Here is a 16950-nt window from a genome sequence, read left to right as displayed (position 1 = left end):
AATTAGTTGCTTCCCGAGAATAGGCTCAGTCACTCCCAGGAGGAAGCTCACCATTCCTGGGGGCCCATGTGCTCCGGGAAGCACCTCGGGGCCTCAGGAGGTGCCCTTCCTGGGAGATCTACTCAGACTGACTCCAGATCCCAGAGTTCTAATTTCCTGCCCCACTGCCGACCTCTTCTGAGGACAGCTGGCAGTGAGCAATTCCAGCCCCTTCAGGGGAAACCCCACCCACATTACACAGTGATTCATCGCCAGTGCATTTCCCCAAAGCTGTATCGTTCAGTCTTGCCTGCTGCCACTTTGTTGTTAATGAAAATAGTAGCTACCAAGTCTGGTGTATCAAGCAATCCTAGTGCACAGGAGAGTCAAACATGAAATGCCTTTATGTTTCTGTAGTCACTGCCTTTAACTCTGCAATGTTCACAATCTCCTAGTTGTGCCCACCCCACCTCACCCCGCAAGAACATCTCAGGCAGATCTCTAGGGTTCCCATCACTCTCAGGAATACAAAGCCCATCCAGCCTAATACAATTTAAAACATCAACCTTGCTTCAATACAATGACCATATGCCCTCTCTCCCAGCCCTGGCCAGTCCCCGCACCAGAGAGACTTAAAGCACAGAGGTGTTTACCAGCTCCTGGGCATTCCTCCTCTCTGTGTGGAGACAAGGAAGAGGGACAGGAGAGACAAACAAGTGTTTCTTATCTGCCTGGGGTGTTGAAGGCCTCTCTGGCCAGTGCTGGCTGGCTGTTGGCTCCCTCTCTGTGGCAGACATCCAAATCTGGCTCCTTTGTTGGTGCTTTTGTGAATTTTCCAGAGGCCTCATAGAAGACCTCCTACTTCACCATCTTCACCATCTGCTCCTACCCTTGATGATTCACCCCACTGTTTCTTGTTACCAGTTCTACTTTCCTGGCAACTAGTTATCTTGGATGGTATGGTATACTGGTGAGACAGCCTCAAGCCTGGCTGCCTTCCACAGCATCCCTTTGATCCACAATAAAATCCCATATTTGTCACCAAATGCTAAATGTGGGACATGAAGCGGCTTCACTCTACCCCTTCTCTCTGCTCTGCCTTCTCCTTCCAATTGTCTATTCCACTTATTAAATTGAACAGAGGTTAACCAGCCCATCTGTGGTATAAGCAGACACCCAACTGGTGAATGAGGAGGGAGCAGGAAAAGCATCTCATCACAATGCAGCCCCTCAAGGATGCAGATGACTTCCCAGAATTCTCTCCTCCTGATTCCTGTCTCCTTATGTGGACTGGAAGCAGGTGGCAGATATGAAGGCTGGGGAAGCAAAGCAAGTTCAGCTACATCTTGATAAGCCCTGAAAAGAAGGTCTGATCCCTGGTCATTTATTATGTATTTTTTGGTCCTTGATACTTTGCTCTCAGTTTTGGATTCCAGTTGCTAATTCTGCAGCAACAGGAAACCTTCCCATGAACATTTCAGGCATTGTATTAGGGCCTTTATATATATGATCTCATGTAAGCCTCAGAAGCCTATATTATTACCTATATTTTATTGGTGAAGAAATAGTAACTCAGAGAGGATAAGTACATTTCTCAAGATCACACAGCTAATAGTGGTAGATCCAGAACTTAGACCCAGTGCATCAGACTCTAAAGCCCTGGTTCTTCTTCCTTTAGGCCAGTGACCCACAATCTCCTGGGAAGATTTTAAACTAAAATACCTGGGCTCACTCCCAGTTGATAATGATTTAATATGCCTGAGGTTGTCCCCAGGCAAAGGTAGTGTTGTAAAGCTCCTCAAGTGAATCTAAGATGCACCCAGCATAGAGAACTACTGCTTTAAGTGAAGTTCAGCTTCTTGGCCTTGTCCCACCCACTGCTGTGTTGCACTGATGATGGTTATCTATTCTGCAAGCTCGTCTGCTCTTATAAATCACCACAGTGGATCTCAAGCATTTTCTTTTTCAGCCCCCTCTTGAACTGCCCACTATTTTCCACTTGAAGAGAGATCCTAGTTCTCCATCAATTTTGAGGGCATTTGTGATTGGCTTACTCTGAGTCCGTGGAATAATCAAGTTCTTCCTGACTTGGGTCACCAGCTTTGTTTACTCTCTCAGACTTTCTCTGGTGATCCTTTCAGGCAACTATTCCCCCCTGCCTCTGTTCTCTGGAAGGGTCTCTCTGAATGTCCTCATTAGTAATAAAACTAATATGCCTAAAGCCCCAAAAGTCCAATTGGCAGTATTCACACCTCCATACTTCCCACAATCATTCTAGACAATGCTAATCAATCAGGCAATGGATTCACCTGAGCTAAGGTATGGCCTTGGCATTCTCCCCAATGCAGTTCCACTCAATGCAGGTGGCCACTACTAACCAACTGGAACTGGCATGGAAAATAAAACCTACCAGGCTTAAACTCATGGTGTAAATGGCTGTAATAATATCCAATGAGGGAAGATGAAGGGCATCATTCTTAATAGCTCAGATCCTATTTTTTTACACCTTCCTTATAAGGGGCCCTCAGAACAGAAAGATAACATGCCTTGTGATAATTAAGTTCAGATGTGATGCAACCAGTGACTGTTTTCCATCACCCAGGTCATTCACTAACCTTACAATAACACTGACCCTCATATTACTTGATTAAACTTTTTGGACTCTGCTTATAGCATAAAAGTGGGGTTTTGCTCTATGTTAAACTATGGTTTGCCTATCATTTTTGGCTGAACGTTTTTGTCCCCCACCAAATTCATATGTTGAACCCCTAACATCCAAGCAGTGGTATTTGAAAATGGCGTCTTTGAGAGGTAATTAGGTTTAGATAAGGCCATGAGGGTGGGGCCTCTATGATGAGATTAGTGCCCTTAAAAGAAGAGAAAGGCAGAGCTCTCTTTACATGTACATGCACAAGGAAAGGCCATGTGAGCACATAGTGAGACAGTGAAGGTCTGCCACCTAGGAAGTGTGCTCTCACCAGACACAGAATCAGCTGGCACCTTGATCTTGGACTTCCAGCCTCTAGAACTATGAGAAATAAATGTCTGTTGTTTAAGCCACTCAGTCTGTGGTATCTTGTTATAGCAGTCCAAGCTAACTAAGATATTTATGCCCACTTACACAATACTTGAGAGGGGTTAAGACCCAAAAACAAAATTTAACAAATTAAGGGCTGAAGGAAGCTTTTATCCATCCTTTTTGTTCTTTCTCTTTTTACCCATCTCTTTCTAGTCTTATTTTCTTTAACAGAAGAATTGATATTAAATTCTCAATTCTTATATATTAAGGTTAAGAGGTGAAAAGGGATATTCTCTATTCACAATATATTCAGCTTTAAAAAATATGCATAAGAAAAAAAAAACTATGAAATTTAAAAGTCACACCAGCATGCAAGCAGTTGCCTTTTTAGGCTGATGGAGTTAGAATTGATTTCTTTCATCTCTAGTTCCTACATTTAAAAAATATAATGTGGGTCTATTATTTGATAATGAGAAAATTGATGATTCCTGTTTTGAAATGTCAGGAGTTTAAATTAATAAAATTAGTATTATCTTTTAAAAGAAAACAGATTAAGTTACTTTTTTATAGATGTTCTCTCCTTGTAGGGTTTTATATAAAATAATCTCTGTGATATTGAGACAATAGGAATATTGAATTTCAATTTACAAGGAATGATTAGATTAGTTTACCAGGGTTTCCCTTTTTTTGGGGGGGGCTGCATTGGGTCTTTGTTGCTGCACACGAGCTTTCTCTAGTTGCACCTAGTGGGGACTACTCTTCGTTGTGGTGCACAGGCTTCCCATTGCAGTGGCTTCTCTTGTTGCAGAGCATGGGCTGTAGGCGTGGGCTTCAGTAGTTGCAGCATGTGGGCTCAGTAGTTGCGGCACGCGGGCTCTAGAGTGCAGGCTCAGTTGTGGTGCATGGGCTTAGTTGCTCCAGGGCATGTAGGATCTTCCCAGACCAGGGCTCGAACCTGTGTCCCCTGAATTGGCAGGGAGATTCTTAACCACTGCACCACCAGGGAAGTCCCTACCAGGGTTTCATTTTGAGGGTCCTGAAGATGCTGCTGAAGAGCTTAAAAAATAAGTAAATAAAAAGATTTTCTTTTAAAATAACATGAGTATAAAAGTTGAAGAAACAACTATTTCTCCCAAAATTTTTTCTTGGCTTTACAGTAGGTCAGATCTGGTTTAAATCTTTGCTCGGCCAATATCTGCTATATTTCACCACAGGCAGATTATACCTACTCTGGACTTCTATGTCTCCATTGCTAAAATAATCTCTATCTTGCAAGGCTATTGCACGGTGGAAAAAAATATGTATTTAAAAGCACAAACTGTCTCATGTAAAAATGTGCCTGAATATAGTTCATTACAGTTGAGATTCTTAGATTAAAATCGAATGTTCTTCTAATTTTCTAGCACAGTTTACTGATGAAAAATCCTTTTAGCATGTATCATGAAGAGCTGTCTGCTGTACCTCCTCATCATATTTATTTATTTAAATTTATTTTAACTTTTTATTTATTTATTATTAATTTATTTATTGGCTGCGTTGGATCTTCATTGTTGCGTGCGGGCTTTCTCTAGTTGTGGTGAGTGGGGGCTACTCTTCATTGCGGTGTGCAGGCTTCTCATTGCGGTGACTTCTCTTGTTGCAGAGCACGGGCTCTAGGCATGCGAGCTTCAGTAGTGTGGCTTGTGGGCTCAGTAATTGTGGCTCATGGGCTCTAGAGCACAGGCTCAGTTGTTGTGGTGCACGGGCTTCACACAACTCCCCGGCATGTGGGATCTTCCTGGACCAGGAATTGAACCCATGTCCCCTGCATTGACAGGTGGATTCTTAACCACTGTGCCATCAGGGAAGTCCCCTCATCAAATTTTTAAACCATTGGAATTGTACTGAAACATTTCTCAAAGGAATATACAAAATTTATGTTGCAAAAACACATCATTGAAGGAAATGTCATTTACATGTGAAGTTGGTGAACATATCTTTTCTGAGAATCCTAACTTCAGTATAATTAAATCTTTAGTGTAGTAAAGATTGGCTTCTCTAGAGTACTAGATGAAACAAGCAAGGAAGCTCTTCCCCATTCTGACTCTACCTCTGAAATATCCTGGAGAATCTCTTTGCCCAAATTTTACCCAATATTGGCAGTTCCTGCCCAAGCTCTCAGTGACCCCCAGCATTCCCTTGGCTCATGATTTATTATATTTCATACATTAATATCTCTCTGGTTATTATTATTCTAAAGGTACATTAGAGGACAGTTGAAACCAGAGGATTTCTGTGTTTGTTTTCATCTCTAAGACTTGACGACTTCTTGAGAAAATTGTGGTTGATTGAATAGCTGGAGAAATGGTCAGGTCTCATCTAAACTGGATTATAAGTCCTTGGGGACGTGTTTTCCTAGATACACTTCTTGTCATTTTCTTTATTTTTGAAATGAATGGTATTAAATTTAAAGCAAAGAAATGTAAATGAAAATGTCTGTTCTGGGACTTCCCTGGTGGTCCAGTGGCTAAGACTCCACGTTCCCAATGCAGGGGACCCGAATTCTATCCCTGGTCAGGGAATTAGAGCCCACATGCCGCAACTAAGAGATCACATGCCACAACTAAAAAATCCCACACGTGATAACTAAGACCCGGTGCAGACAAATTAATTAATTAATTATTTTTAAAAATGTCTTTTCTGCCATAGTGCAAAAATTGTACTTCTATGGAAAGCTTATGTTATCAAAAATTTTGTCATAAACTTAATTGTTTCCATGTGAGGTGGGGTTAGGATCTAGAGAGTCTCTTATACACAATTCTTATCACTTTCATTGTTATTACAAGCTAAACAAAATTGGTGTAAGTGATCAACGAAAGAAAGCGGAGTTAAATGAGCAGCCAGCCACACAAAGCAGCAATGTATTCCTAGACTGTGTGAGCCACAGCATTTTCATTTTTCTTATTTTGGTGCCAGTTCTTGATTGAAATTGTTATAATCAAAGGAAATCTGTGTTAAGCAAAACATGTTCCCTAATCAGTCAATTGTCTTTCAAGCAATTCATGTTAACAAAACTTGCTATGAGGAAGACATGTCTGTACTTAACACCCATGAGTGGAGTTATTGTCCACCTCATTCCAATCTTTTAAAAGAACCCAACCCATTCACTGAAGCCCTTCAGAATTCTTGATTTTGACTCTCTGCCCTATTTTTGATCCACACCTTCACCCTCAGTCTCCCCTCAGGCCCCACGCTGGCATCCCAATTTTGGATTTAGCATGTCAGAAACCTCTTCAGGACAGAATTCTCAGCTACTACCACCTGGTCTCAACCATCCCAGCCATGGCTAAGAAGAGATGCTTTGTCCCGGAGCACTGGCCACAGTATGTGAGATCTGCCCAGTTGTTCCCAGTTCTCACCTCCTAGGGGAAGGATGCTATATAGGGGTGACCAGTAAGTAAGAAACACACAAGCAACCTCAATTCTTTTTTAGTGTATCCTGTGGATACTCATTGATGTGGATGAGCAGAGCAAGATAAGATTCTTGTACCTCTGGGAGATTTGATATAATCTAGTTTGGAAGAAAAGGTTTGCACTAGACTAAGATTTCTTCTCATCTGGTGATTCTGTAACTTATTCTCATCAATGCTTGCAGCTACAGAACAGAGTTATTTTGAGCGATGAGTTGTAGTTTACAGCTCAATTCCTTCAGTGTGAGCAAGCAGTGCTATTTATAGTTATCTCATTTTATTGTTTAATTTATGTATCTGAAAGAAAATGCTCTAATTGTGGGCAATTATCAGGAGGGAAATGTGCTCTCATGCACCTCAGGAGATTTGTTTGTGGCCTATGGTTTTAAATAGCCCATTTATTCCTCAGTGGGTAGAAAATCAATTTTATGGATCTTCAAACATACATAATAGCCATCATGAATAATAAAATTAAATAGTAAAGTGGCATTAGCACTTTATACATTTGCTTTAATGGCTTTTCTTTTTTATCTATAAAAGTTACCTATGTTTGTACTATGTACATACTTCCAAGGGTATTTCTAGTAAAACACAATACAAAGAAGAGCTTTGACCCACTCTACGGATTACTAGGAGTAATCAAGACTGGTTAATGTCACTGATGGGAGACACAAGGCCTCAAGCAACAGAGAAGACCCTCTAAGGCATAAGAAATGGAAGAACTGAATTTCTTCTGACCTCAGATGACCTTAAGGAAGCGTGATCTGTCTAAGCAAAGTTCACCAGCTCTATCAAGTATTTGATATGTATCTTTCCAATCCAGCTTTCTCACTGACATATAGTTATATTTCTCAACCAAAAGTTGAATGAAAATATCATCTCAAAAAATGGAAGTGCATTTTTGTTGCTTATAGAATAAATTTAGAAATCCCTAGGTGGCTTCTTTTCCCATATTGTTCTTCCAGCAATGCCATATTCTCTAAAATTTTGGGCCTTGCTTATGTAATTTCATCTGACCCTAATGCATTGTCCGCCTATCAAAACCCTGCCTCACATTGAAGGATATTAAATGACACCACTCCCAAGAAACCTTTTCTGATCAAAATCAACCTCCTCAATTAAAATCAACACCCCTCCAACCTATCAAAGTAGTTATTTGATATAGTATATCATGACTAGTTGCTGACATACTTATATCTCCCATTAACATCTATACTCCTGGATTTCAGATTGTCTCATTTATCTGTGCATATCCCACAAATTCCACATGTATTTCCTATGCATAAGAAGAAGTTATGTAATTGCTATGTGAGCACAATACTGAGAGATGGAATAAACTAGAATATCCCCATCATTGTCCTAATCCTATCAAGGGGAAACTTGGAATCCAAAGAATCTGATCGAAGCCTGAGCCACCCCTCTTAGACAGCTGGTGTGGTGGCTCATATCTTCAGGCCAGGTCCAGTAAAGAAACAATTGTTCCTTAGCACAAAAAAACAGCAGGTTCCATTTTTGTTAAAAAAGGATAAGAAAAATAGTGGTAACAGGAGAAATATACTTTCTTCAGTGTGAGTTTAGACTATGTAGTCTCAGACAAAAAGTAATGCTTGCATTGGTGAGGTGTGATTACTGGCTGGCTAACCAGTGGGAAAATCTATTGCTGTTCTCGTGATCAGGAGACTGAAATGGGATTACAACAGCCACTTTCACTCTCATTTAGGGGTCTGGATCCTGTCCCTTCCCTCCAGAGCTGACTGAATCAGAATTAGTACCACAAAGAACACCTTGTCAAAGCCTGAGGATGTCAAGTTTTCAAGATTTAAAAAAGTTTCTCTGGACAGAGCTTCCTTTTCCTCATTGGAAAGAATTCTCCAGAGAGAGGATGGGGACTTTTAATGGGGAGTAGGGGAAGATGAAGGGAAAAAAGACATAAGGATGCACCTACAAATGATATCTTCCCTTTAAAGCTCATGCTGGGAAGGGCCTTTGCTTGGATGGGACAAGGGAATGCCTTGGATAGAGCCACAATCAATGTTTCTTTCACACTGCCCTACTACACTGAGATCTGACACAACCATGGAAAACAACAACAACACACTTCACAGACTTGGACTGAGGCTCTGTTTGATCAGGTACAGACTGACAGGCCAGGGGGTCAGGCAGAGACAGAGCTGGAGGGGACTTTGCCCCCAAGTGAGTTACTAGGAGTAGTCATACCTGGTTAATGGCAGTGATAAGGAGACCCACTGTCTCCAGAAACATAGAACATGACAAAACATAGAGATGGTAACACTGGACTTCCAGGTGATTGTATCCATATGTCAGCAGGGAACATCCTAAAAACCAACAGGAGTGGCCTCACTCTGGTTATGAGTAATAGGGATTCTGATAAGGGAAAATTTCTTTTGGATTCTCATTGTTGGGGGCTTAGTATGGATGAGTAGAGATTTAGAGAACTATAGGTGGACTCTTTGCTGAAATAAATCATTTGCATAGAGAGAGAAGGCAAATAATACATGTGGAGGCCATACTTAAGAGAGCATTAAAGGCTATCTGATCTCCCTTTCCCAGCTGGTGAATGCCAGGGTTTTGCTTCCCAGCTGAGTCAAGTTTGTCAGAGGACCTCATTGGCTGTACTATATGGAGCTAGATCCCAGAGGCACCTTTTGGGAAGAAGCTCAGTTGAAAGCCAAGCAGGTATCCAAACTCACTATCAATAGAATGGGGTAGGGCAATGAGAAGTCTGGTGACAGTGCACAGGATAGGCTTAAAGTGCCAGGTAGAAGGGTCCTCTGAGCCAAAGCACATACTTTGCTTTTTCTAGTGAGCCAGGGGTACTGATATCTGGATAGGGAGAAAACTCTTAATGGTACCGACTGCCCCCCAAAAAATGTTTGCCTAAGGAATTTGGATTTTATGCTATTAGCAATAGAGAATCATGGAAATTTTTTTGTAGTGCTATGTTTTGCTTTTCTTTAGCAGGGCAATGAATGAGAAAAGTAGTTTTGAGGGGAATTATTCTGGAAACAATATTCAGAATGAAGTGGAGGATAGAAAAAAATAGAGGTTGAGACTGCATGAGATGATAAGGGACTGAACTAAAGGATGACAATGATACTAGAAAGAAATGGATGTATGTATGAGAAGATACAAATGAAGAATCAACAGGACTTGGTATCTGGCTGAATAGAGAAGGATAACTTTCAAAGATGATTCAAGTTTTGAATCTAAGTGAAGAAGGAAATGTTGGCACCAATCAGCAGTAAGAGCAGTTGGCCTTTCCATTGTCTCCCCTTCAAGTTTTCCCTGAGCATATTTTGGTGGAAATAGCTCATTTTAGGGAAGTTAATACAGCTAAAAATATTTGTATCAGGTAATTTGAGCAGAGAAAGAGAAAGAATAAACCTCTTTCCTGGTTACAGAATTCTTCCAGCTAGATAGGAAGATAATATAAGCAGAGTCCAACAAAGATATAAATTCAAGCTAATATTCTTTAAATATTGTTCCACATGTGTTTAGTAGGGGTATAAATAAACTGATATTTTTATTAACAAAAGTTATATATCTTTTTATGTTAAAAAGAATTGATTTATTACATGACCTGAATATGGCATAATATTTTCACATTTCATAGTTTTTAAATCATTCCTGCCAATAATATCATTCAAATTTTATTTTGCTGAACCCATTGGAATTTGCTTCACTTGGAAAAGCACACTGTTTCAATTTCAATCAGCTTTCAGTTATAGAATCTTAAAAGTAATCATCTGACACAGAAGACATCCAACACTGTTCTATTTGATTTTTCCATATCATAATCAGAAAAAGAAATTTATTCTGCACGAGAAATGTTTACAGAAACAAGAGAAAAACACATTCATTTAGGGATTTACTCCTGTAGCCGAAAATCAAGACTAGAAAAATCTGGCCAAAAGATCCCACTTTTCTGTGCTTTTTTGTTTGTTTTGGGTCCCTCTCTCTTCAGTTTTCTTTTGCAGTTTTTTGAATAGGAAACTTCTTGGGAGTCTATTAAGGGTTCAAAATTTAGACAATAAAACAAATCACTTGTTCCCAGTAAACAGCACCATGCCTTGCAGTAGTTAGTGTCATAATTTTAGCTGACTGAGACTTCAGGAGACTGTAAGCTAATCTCATGGTTGATATCCAACTTATAATTGCACAGTACAGTGTGCATTTATGTGTTGCAAGATTCTCACCAGAGATTGTTGTTTGGTATTTCTACTCAAGAACACCAAAGGAGCAAGACAGCTTACATTTAGCCTATCACTCAAGGAGTTACTTAATTAACCAGCATGATATTCCCAATTAATTCCAGTGTGTCCACATAAATTCCTGTAGTCTGGAATCCCAAGATGGTCAACAAGCTGGTTACCTTTTAAACCAGCTCTGAATTTAAAATAATTTCTGTTGTGGGAAATCATGTAGGATTCAATCATTAAACAGCTAATTGGTTTGTTGCAGAGAACATTTTTGCAAAATCACTTGAAAATGTGGCCATTTTGCTACCTACCAGGCCATCAGTCACTAGCTGGGCTGAAGGTGTACTTTTTCTTCTATTCTATAGCAATGTGCTTAGCTTTACATGGATAATACCAATGTCTTCTCCCTGTTGCTAAAAATCCACAGTTATAAGTCAATGAATCTTTTAATCTGTGATTTTAGGAAATCCATAAAATTCAGAGGCCAAGAAATTTCCTTTGGAAAACAACTTTCTGGTGTTTTAGTTTTCCAGGGATGCCGTAACAACGTACCACAGACTCAGTGGCTTAAAAAACAGAAACTTATTTTCTCACAATTCTAGAGGCTATTAGTCCATGACCAAAGTGTCAGCAGGGTTGGTTCCTTCTAAGGGCTGTGAGGGAGGGACCTGTTCCAGACCTCTCTCCTTGCCTTGTAGATAGGCACCTTCTCCCTAAATCTTCACATTGTCTTTCCTCTGTACACTGTGTCTTCTGTCTAAATTTCCTTATCTATATAAGGACAACAGTGATATTAGGTTAAGGCCCAGCCATAAGACCTTATTTCAATTTAATTACCTATTTCAAGATCCTATCTCCAAATATGGTTACATTCTGAAGTACTAAGGTTGGGGGGAGTGGTTAAAACTTCAACATATGAATTTTTAGGGGAACATGATTCACCCTATAACATCTGGAGACAAGGTTTTATGGATCTTAAAGGTCTTTAGCCCCTATTTGAGTCAGTGTAGACACTGGCTCTCAGGCAAAGTGAGTCCCAAATGTGTCCCCAAACCACACCAGTACTGCCTGACATGCACCCTGGGCTTGCTTTCTTCTATTTCTTTACTTCAGCTCCAGCTTCATCACATCTGCTCCTTAGAAGGCTGCTGGGAGAAGGCTTACTGTGGCCACCAGCCTGTGAGATCTCCAGAGTCTTTGTCCAGGGTGCAGGGTCTACTACCACAGCTGCCAGTCCTTGGGGTGCCACAGCCATGCTCCCAACCACACTTGGCATTTGGGCTCCTGAAGCAGCCCTGCCTGTACTCAAAGTCTCACAAAGTCTTCTTGACTAACTCACTCAGCTCCAGCCTCCAACCCTCACCACACAGAGGACCCCAAATCAGTCCAAGGGATATGGAGGAGAGACTTCATTCTGCCCTCTCCAGCCTTCTCCCCACTCCACATCAGCCCACAACACCTACAAAATGTCCTCATGGTTTCAAGACAGGGACGTTAACTCTGAGGAATTGAAACAAGCAACCTCTGGCTTACAAACGTATGTGGGGTGGTGAGGGAGGGCAGTGTGGTGGGTGGGTGGTAAAGTGCTGTGCAGGTGGGGAGAAGGTGTGTAGTGTGTTTGTATGTATAGACAGTATTGGTATTTTAGCACGGAAGTTGATTTTTCAGTCCTAGCTCTGAATGATCAGCCTGTCTACAGACATTTACAGATGTGTTAAGATAATCATAGAATCTTAAAGAGTCTTAAGAAATCTTACAGATCCTTAAAATATTATCTTTAGAGTTTATGTGAAAAAACCAGGACACAGAAATATTAAATGTCCAAGATTACATAATAGTGCATAAAAGATTAAATTTTGTATGTCTGAATGTTAACATATTATCTAATGATCTGATACTGAGTTATAACTGTGTAAAGAGTTGCATATGAAAGCACTTTGGAGTGTCTGCCCAGTTCATGACATCCCCCTAAAATATTCCCTGCCCCCCCCACCCCTTCCCCACCTAAAGTGGATGAATCTCCCCTCTCTTTTCCACAGTTGGTTGGACTGGAGTGGACACCTGACCCAGGCTATGCCAATCAGAATTCCTTCCCTCGGAATTTGGAATTAACTTGGAGATAGAAAGCAGCAATGTGTGTGATCTTATGATGAGGTAAGGTTCTCCACTGCCCGGTAGTATCCAAGTAAAGGGAGAGTGGCATCTTGTTCCCACAATCACTACCCCCCTTTGTGGTCAGGGCCCACCCTCTGTGGTGAAAAACTTAGGAATGTCCCACTCTGTTGAAATGGCTGATAGTTCACATGGGCAGATCAGTTGGAGATCCTTAATTTCTTAAGTCCAGGATGCCCCCTTCTGCTGGATGGGCCAAGGTGATGTGATGTGCTAACTGCTGTCAGTGGAAGGACCTCTACAGGTAGCAAAGCACAGAGCCCAGCTAATTGTGGCTCCCTTACACAAGGACCAGGGCAAGTGTAGCCTCGCTCCAGTGGTGACCCAAGGTCTGCAGGCCTGGCTGGGCTCCCCAGTGTGGCTCCCAGCCCTGCTGGGTAAGGTACTCACGTCTTCTCCAGGCAAACTCTGCCTCCATCCATGTGGCTCCCCCAAGGTCCTGGTCCCTCATCCCCCGGCTCCACTGACCTGCCTCCCTTCTCCCTGGGGGTAGGGGGTAGTTACATTCAGCATCTTCTTCCAGCCTCTTTCCAATGTATTGTTGTTAGGATATAAATTCTATACCCTGCTTCCTTCAAAACCTTTTCTTTCATTTCTCACAATCTTTTCTTCTCTCAACAAAACCTACCTCATTCAAATCAAAAGCTTTGACTTCTATACATGTCTTCATGAAGACTTTGGCTTTTACGCAAGACTTCTATGAAGTCTTCAGGGGAATTTGTCTACTGTGGGCAGGTATTCCAGAAATAACCCTTATGGGTGAAGAACTTTGGTATCTGGCTGCGCTATGACTCCCAGAGCAGTACCCACCACTATACCGAAAGTTCAGGGACCTGACCACTGCGGGTGCCATCACCCAGTGCTACCAAGATGTGGCTCCTGGCACCGCTCCCAGGCCCACTGGGTCCAGATCTCTGATGCTGCCCAGCAGTGGTCAAGCGGTTCCACGACTCCAAGGTCAAGTTCCTACTGCCTCACTGGGTCCTGAGTCAGTAGAACGAACCACGCTTCACCATCAAGAGGCTCAACACCCTCCTATTTTTTTTTTGCTTTTCCATTGTGGGTTATTACAGGATATTGAATATAGTTCCCTGTGCTATACAGTAGGACCTTGTTTATTCATTCCACATAATGTTTTTTATCTGCTAATCCTGCACTCCCAGTCCATCCTTCTCCCACCTCCCCTCCCCCCTGGCAACCACAAGTCTGTTCTCTATGCCTGTTAACACCCTCTTTTAGATGCAGAGCCTCCCTACCCAAGTCTGCCCAAATAAACTCCTTGGGAAGGGGGGGAAGGGCAGAGAATATATAGGAAATATCTGTACCTTCCTCTCAATTTTACTGTGAATCTTAAACTATTCTAAAATGTAAAGACTTACCCCAAAAAAAGAAAAAAAAAAGTTGCTGCTTCCAGTACTATTATTGCTGCCAGACTCTTACAAAAGAGCTTATTTTGTTAAAAAACAAAAACAAAACAAACATTTACTGTTTCTTTATCTTTGCATACTGTCTGGAACATTCTTAATCCTCTTTCAGTCAGTGTGGATGGCTCTGGAGGAGCAGAAAGAACTACAAAACAGAAACACACACACAAATTCTTATTTCAAAAAATCACCTCCTAAGTGGGTAAACTCACTATTGCTGATAGTCGTATTCCACTTCATGAATTAAGGAACAGGTAAAAGCCAGGTGGCAGGGATAATAAGGAAGTAGACTTAGAAAGCAGAGAAGACAGTGGGAACAGAATTATGTGGGTTCCTGATAGTGTCAGTTTCCTAGTTTCTGCCCAACTGGAGTTGTCCTTTTATCCTCATATTCTTTTTTTTTTTTTTAGGGTTTTTTTATCCTCATATTCTTAAACATCACTACATTTTTAAAATAAATTTCTAATTTTTCTTAAGCTAGCTCAAATGAGCTTACATATTTAGCAACCAGAACAGCACTAATGAATACAGTGTTAAAGTTTCAAAGCTAATCTACATTTTCCCAACTGTCTTAAAAAAAAAAACACACACACACTTTAAAACACATTAATAGATGGTTAAATGGTCCTGCAATTTTTGTTGTGAAAATCTGTGTTATTTACTGCAACTCTATGGTTAACATTTTCTTGGTGAAGAGTTCAGAATGCAGTTGTCACATAAAATCTTACGTGTTCGTATCCATCTGGAAAGAGATACAGGCAAGAGAGTAGACTAGCACCCTGATGCTAACTGGTAGCTGCTGGGCTATGGATGTCTTCTCCAGATAAAGGCTCCCTCTGAGCGTGAAGAGTAGTAGGAAGAGACTGGACTTTGGGAGCAAGCGTCAGTGCTCCAACATCAGTCACTACCAACAAGCCTCAGATGCTCCTGATGTTGCTGATTCCCTCACCTTGACTTGAGATCTGCGATATGCTAGGGATGAAAGTCATTTCCTTTCCCTATTATTTTCACTCTTCCTGACACCCTCTTTTAAGAAAAGCTTATGGGAAATTTTGCTCCCATGACTCTTCCTGCCTTAAGCTGGAACAATCAAATCCCCCCTGGAGGAAATTTGGAATTGGGCTTTCAATCTTAGTTGGGATCTGGACAGAAAGTTGTGCTTAGCTGGGCAGCCATGAGTATTCTGAAGCAGACACTGCTAGTGGGACAGATGAAGCACATGTGCAGAGGCAAAGGAAAACTAGGACACATTTAGCTTCTCTGAGACAGTGGAAACAAATAAACATCACTTCTGAGTTCCCAGCTTCTTGGGCATTGGTTCTTCCTGAGGCTGTACTGATATCCTGCCCTGGATTCCTTGTGATATACTTGTATTCTTCCAAAAAACTTCCCTGTGTGCCTAAACTGATTTGAATGGACTCTTTTGCAGTCAACCAAGAGCTCACAGTAGTCATTATATAATTGACAGAGTATGTAGTCTGTCACCCATTCACCTGATTCTCAGAACAGGTTAATATCAAAAAAAAAAAGAAGAACTAATCCAAGTTTATTTCTTCCCTTTCCATGTATCTTTTCAAGGAAAGAGGGGTTTTTCAATTTCTTAAATTTCTTTTTAAAATGAGCAACGATTTAAGAACTTGTTATATAAAGTGCCATTGTATTTTAGTTGTTGGCCTAGATGTGAGAGCCAAAAATTACCTATGCGTAAAATATGGGATGACAGATTCAGGAATTCCTATTTTAAATAATACTGAGGCCATCAGATCCTTTTCCTCACAAATTTCAACTACTTATGGGGTGATGTTGTGCCAGAAATCTCCTACCATCTGTAGGATCCAGGTTGAACTCTAATGAATAAAAAAAGCTAACTGAAAATGGAATGCTATCTTTGTCCAAAATAGACATAGACAGCTTGGTTGTAGCTTTCCTAGACAATTAAATCCAGAAGAGACCAATGAGGTTAGGGATTCCTAACCTGGAGTCCATTCTATATTGGCTGAGGCTATGAGTCCATTGAAATTTATGCAAAAGTTAAGGTCTGGGTGTATTATAAAAAGAAGATCAAAATTCTTCATCAGATTATCAAAAGGACATGAGTTGACAACCAGTAAAAGCCCGACCTTCTTTTTACTGAAGAGGAAATTAAAGTACAGCAAAGATGTGATCTGATGAGTCACACATTAAGACAATGGCAGAGCCAAGGACTGGAACCTCAGTCAGTGTTCTTTTGCTGCAGGACAGCACCTGCCAGGTGCTTGAATAAAACCCTTTTTATTTTTTAAATTGGATTGTAGCAAACAAGCAAAGCATGTTCTTTAATGGAAAGAAAGGTTGCAGACTCCAATAATTTTTTTTCCTCAGTTACTATTAGCAATAACTTAAACATTATAAGGATAGCCTCCTGGATTCTTGGGGATACCCATAGAATCAGGTAAGACAATATCTGTACCTCATAAAAGACCGTGACTGTTTACAACACTTTTATGTCTTTTACATGCCATAATTCCACTGCAGTCCTGGGATTTGGAGAGCATCTCTTATGATCCAAATCTTACAAATGAGAGAACTGAAGGTCAAAAAGTTTTAATGACTTGTTTAAAAATCTCGTCACCCAAAGATAAAACCAGTTATAAAACAGAGGCTTTCTGGGGACTTCCCTGGTGGCACAGTGGTTAAGAATCCGCCTG

General features: G+C 40.9%; 1 long non-coding RNA gene across 1 annotated transcript in view; it reads left to right on the top strand.

Annotated features, from left to right (window-relative positions):
- The window catches only part of LOC131751201 (uncharacterized), a 212486-nt gene extending 198265 nt beyond the window's left edge, over positions 1–14221 (top strand). The window contains exon 4 of the long non-coding RNA XR_010839155.1: positions 12707–14221. This is a non-coding gene — a long non-coding RNA (uncharacterized lncRNA). The remainder of the gene's footprint in view (positions 1–12706) is intronic.
- Positions 14222–16950: the final 2729 nt, after the last annotated feature.

This window comes from Kogia breviceps, chromosome 2 (genome assembly GCF_026419965.1).
Source record: "Kogia breviceps isolate mKogBre1 chromosome 2, mKogBre1 haplotype 1, whole genome shotgun sequence".
NCBI classification, from domain to species: domain Eukaryota; kingdom Metazoa; phylum Chordata; class Mammalia; order Artiodactyla; family Physeteridae; genus Kogia; species Kogia breviceps.
The sequence above is the reverse complement of the archived record's forward strand: the minus strand, read 5'-3'. Positions and strand labels throughout refer to the sequence as shown.